Source organism: Procambarus clarkii, chromosome 26 (assembly GCF_040958095.1).
Source record: "Procambarus clarkii isolate CNS0578487 chromosome 26, FALCON_Pclarkii_2.0, whole genome shotgun sequence".
NCBI lineage: Eukaryota > Metazoa > Arthropoda > Malacostraca > Decapoda > Cambaridae > Procambarus > Procambarus clarkii.
Window position 1 is genome coordinate 31157174 of NC_091175.1, and position 5606 is coordinate 31162779.

A 5606-nucleotide genomic window follows, 5' to 3' on the forward strand; every position below is an offset into this window, starting at 1 on the left:
GTGTGTGTGTGTGTGTATCACGAAAATAAAATCAGAGTTCCCACGACAGAGCCTTGAGGCACTCCACTTAAACATTTTTCCACTCTGAATTAACCCCATTTATACTGTCTCTCTGTTTCCTTTGTTTGCCTTGCCCTAATCCAACTTAATATATCACCCTCAATACCATGAGCCTCTAACTTTTTAATCAGTCTTTCATGTGGCATTGTATCAAAAGCTTTGCTAAAGTCAAGGTACACAACATCATAAACCTTACACTCTCAACTGCCTCAACTATCTATATAAATAAAAAAGTAAATGTTCGTTTCTTCAAAATCGCTAATATTCGAAAGTTCTTCATCGATTGCTCTGAAATTATGACACAACGTTCCATTCGTATCCGAGTCAGTTTTTATATACATACTTTAAAGATGTCTCGTCTGTGATTGGGGGGGGGGGGGGATAATGCTTTTCTGAAAAACTGTGATACCTGGTTGATACCTGGTTGATGGGGTTCTGGGAGTTCTTCTACTCCCCAAGCCCGGCCCGAGGCCAGGCTCGACTTGTGAGAGTTTGGTCCACCAGGCTGTTGCTTGGAGCGGCCCGCAGGCCCACATACCCACCACAGCCCGGTTGGTCCGGCACTCCTTGGAGGAATAAATCTAGTTTCCTCTTGAAAATGTCCACGGTTGTTCCGGCAATATTTCTTATGCTTGCTGGGAGGACGTTGAACAACCGCGGACCTCTGATGTTTATACAGTGTTCTCTGATTGTGCCTATGGCACCTCTGCTCTTCATTGGTTCTATTCTACATTTTCTTCCATGTCGTTCACTCCAGTACGTTGTTATTTTACTGTGTAGATTTGGTACTTGGCCCTCCAGTATCTTCCAGGTGTATATTATTTGATATCTCTCTCGTCTTCTTTCTAGTGAGTACATTTGGAGGGCTTTGAGACGATCCCAATAATTTAGGTGCTTTATTGCGTCTATGCGTGCCGTATATGTTCTCTGTATTCCCTCTATTTCAGCAATCTCTCCTGCTTTGAAGGGGGAAGTGAGTACTGAGCAGTACTCAAGACGGGACAACACAAGTGCCTTGAAGAGTACAACCATTGTGATGGGATCCCTGGATTTGAAAGTTCTCGTAATCCATCCTGTTTTTTTCATGTGAGGGAAATCTTTGAAACCTCTTTACATATTGATTTGAAATTTTGACACAACGTTGCATTGAAATAGGCATGTGTTTTTATATACCTACTATATACATGCCAACACCATCTGTCGGACATAGGAGCAACACACGCTGTAATCTCCGAAAGTTCTTCACCAATTGTTTTGAAATTTTGACACAACGTTCCATTCGAATACGCGCTTGTTTTTATATACCTACTATATAGATGCCACACCTGTGACAGGTAAAAAAAAGTTTTTTTTTTTTTTAAAACAGGGCCATCTATTGCACATAATAGCAACACATGCTATACTAAATATGTTACGATTCCATTTCAGTGTTTCCGATTGCATTGATAAATTGAATTTTCATAGATTTCTATTTACTTTCATTTTGTTTTAATTATTTTGTGTGACATTGCATTGGAATTGAGTTGTGTTTTTTACCATACTGTTCATTTTGTGAGTAAAAGTACTGATACCACACCTGTGACAGGGAAAAACATGCTTTAAAAAAACACCGTCTGTTGAACGTAAAAGCAACACACGCTATACTACATATGGTACGATTTCATTTCCATGTTTCTGATTGCATTGATAAATTGAATTTTCATAAATTGCGATTTATTTTCATTTTGATTTAATTATTTTGAGTGACATTGCATTGGAATTGTGCAGTTTTATTTACCATACCGTTTATTTCGTGAGAATAGTTTATTTTATTATTTTTTACTGTTTTCCTTTAGTTTATTTTTTACTGTTCTTATTTTTTAGTGATGGGAACAGTAGATCATTTGATGTTCCCTTTTTCCTGATGGGAGCGTCTGATCATTTGGGAATACATTTGAAAAGGAAGTGGGGAATGGTGGGGAGGACAGGGGGCGGGGGTAATGGTGGGAGGAAGAGGGGATGGGGGACCGGGTGATAGTAGAGAGGATGAAGGGTCAGGGTAGGGGTAATGGTGGAGAGGACGAGGAGATGGAGGAGTTTGGGATGATGGGGTGGATTAGGGGACGGGGAAGCTGGGGAGGACGAGGGGACATGGGAGTGGAGAATGGTGGGAAGGACAAGGGGACAGGTGAGTGGGGAATGGTAGGGAGGATTAGGGGATGGGGGAGGGGAGAATGGTGGGTTGGACGAGGGGATGGGGGAGTGGGGGAGGATGAGGGTACGGGGGAGTGGAGGATGATGGGGAGGAGAGGGTACGGGGAGTGGGAAATGGTGGGAACACGGGGACAGGTTGGTAAGGTTGCTGTGGCTTAGCAACGCACATATGCATTGCTGAGCCACAACAACACGTGGCTGGGTACAGCTCTTGCTGGAATAAAATGATAGAAAATCTGTTAAACATGAACGGTTATTTGTAAAATTTTGTTGTGAATCATTTATTAGTTTATGTTTTTCAAGATGAAGACGAATGTTATTTGCAATGATCGATTCAAGTAACTTTCCCACAATAGACGTTAAGCTAATTGGCCGATAGCTTGATGTAAGTGGTCTATCTCCTTTCTATAAAATTGGTACTGATTTAGATTTATGCTTCAGTTGTGAAGTCTCTTTCTTATAATATTACTATTAGATTAAACGCAAGAAAACAAGACATTTTGACAATCAAGTGAACAAACAGGTGAAACTAAAAATAACTTACCTTGAATGACCAACAAGTGTTCATGTGTAGGTGAGATGTCAACAATCGTATACTAGGGAGCAAAGGGAACACAATTTTTCTTATAAATCAGTGTTCGAAGGCCAAGTGACAATTTATTTGATAGAGGATCCTTCGAAGAAATTTGCTCTAGAGACCAGTTGAGATAAGTGATGCAGTGGACGAAGTTGAAACTCTGTACTTTAAATACAGTGTTTTGGAATTGGAAAAACATTGAAAGGTAAGTGGGAGTCAGAATTAGTCGCAGCACAGGGAAGGTATCACAGATTGTAGAGAGGTAATATTCCATAAGCGATCTATGTACATTACAGAAGTGGCAAACCTAGAGGTGAACATTTAACCGAAGCAGTTGAGCTTGCTCGTTCATATATCGAGGCACATCGGTTCTTATATGTGAATTCTCATTCAACGTAATATTTCAAGATTTCAAAAGCTATATATCTACAACTGAGCTCCTCGATACTGTTGAAACTGATATTCCTGAATCTCTCTTCATCTTTTATTAAAAACGAAAATATTAAAGAAGAGGTAGAAAAGAACCGAAAACCACTGTTAACAAAGCAAGGTAACAGCACGTTCAATCCTTACTGCAACTAGAACAAAATCCTCTCTTTCTCATTGCAAATTGGTCTTGGAGCATTGTTCAGCAAAATATTTGATTCTAAATACCTTGTGATAGCTGCTGTAGGCATAGAACATAGGAAATAATGATGTATTTATGAGGTATTTGTATAGAACTTTTTGTGTCAGAGATAGGGGGAACAGGTTAAGGATTTGCTATCCGGGAGCTGGAATTTGTGACATTGTTAAGAACATAAATGTTATTGCTAGAAATGGGAACAAACCCATTATTTGGATCAGTGCAGGTGAAAATGATGTTGGACGAGTTAGGAGTGAGGCACTGATACAGAGGTTTAAAACAGACATAAAATTAGTTAGGAACAAGGGAGAAATCCCGATCATATGTGGCATTCTTCCAAGAAAGGGAGTTGGAAATGAATAGTTGTTGAAGGCTCTTGGTGTCAGTTGCCGACTCGACAAATATTGTAAATCAAATGCAATATCATTCAAAGATAACTGGGAACACTTCTATGGAAGAAATAACATGTATGCTCATGATGGGGTTCATCAATGTAGGGCTGGGGTTATCTTAAGGAGATTTCGGGGCTTAGCGTCCCCACGGCCCGGTCCTCGACCAGGCCTCCATTTTGTTCCCCTCCCCCCCTAGGAACCAGATGTCTAACTCCCAGGTACCTATTTACTGCTAGGTAACAAGGGCATCAGGGTGAAAGAAACTTCCCATTTGTTTTTGCCACCACAAGATATCGAAACTGGACCCTTAGAACTACGAATCCGAAGCGCTGTCCATTCAGCTATCAGGCGCCCTACTCAGCTGTCAGGCGCCCTAGCATCAGGGATTGTTACTGTTGCGAACTCATTGGAACCTATAGTTGGAGGGGAGTTTGTTTGGGTTTAAACTGTTAGTAGATAGTGGTATGGGATTTGACATGGAGAAAGGAGACAATAAAATTATGTGTTTGTGGGAGAAACAAATTGCAAAATGACCAGAGAAAGAGAAGGTCCTCAAAATAACGATACACTTATGATATGCTACAGGAACAGTAGGAGTCTAAGAAACAAAATAAACGATTTAAATGCTCTTGTCTGCACAGAAAAAAAAATATTATTGCACTGACCGAAACATCCACCGCTGCCCACTGGATGGGGGGCGGTGTGCAGGACAAACATATAAATTTTGACACTAGCTCTCCACATATGTCAGTTGCTTAATTTAGAACCTGTACTTGAGGTCGATCTCGAACCCATTGTTGATGTGACGACTTATATTGAATTTTGTAACTAGCTCATCAAGATTGTAACTTGCTTAGCTAAATGAATTGTGGGGTTGAGCCCATTATGTGCCTCTGTAACCCTTTCCACTACCGCCCACAAGATGGGTATGGGGTGCATAATAAATGAACTAAACTATAACTTACCGAAACGTGGATGAATGTACAAAATAGAGAACTACTAGCTGAATATAAAAAATGCATGGATTTAAACTATTTCACACATAGATATATAAGATGAGGAGGGGGGAGTAGCCTAATATGTTAGGGAAAATTTTAAATGTAGTCTCAAAGAGGGAATCAAAAAAGAGCCACACATTGAAGTTATTTGGATATAATTAAGCGAAAAGCAAATTAATATTATAATAGTAGTTATATACAGGCCTCCAAACTTAGACAGAATGGAAGAAAAACATCTATTGGATGAAATATCTAGAGCATCTAGGTCTAACTGAATTGGTTTCATGGGTGACTTTAATTTTAGTGGAATAAAATAGTTTAATAGAACAGGAAATAATGAAGGAGAAGATTTTTTTTTAGAAATAATTAACGATTGCTTGCTTACACAGCACGTTAAGGAACCAACGAGGAGAAAATAATATTTTAGATTTAGTGTTAACTAACGAGGAAACACAAATTAATGACTCCAAAATAATGAGTGAGCTAGGGAACAGTGATCACAAAGAAATCATATTTAGTATGGAATGGAATAGATCTGTAGGAGAAACTTCTGTTAAAGTGCCAGATTTTCAAAAAGCTGATTTTAATAGCCTAAGAATATTTTGGGGTGAAATAGATTGGAAAGTCTTGGGCATGGGGGGTGGGCCGGTCTTGGAGCGAGACCTGAACCCAGTGATTGGTGATGTAAAAAGGGATTTCTATTTAAATTTAAAATATGATCAACTTAAAAATATTCTAACCAAAGTACAGGAACGTAGTAT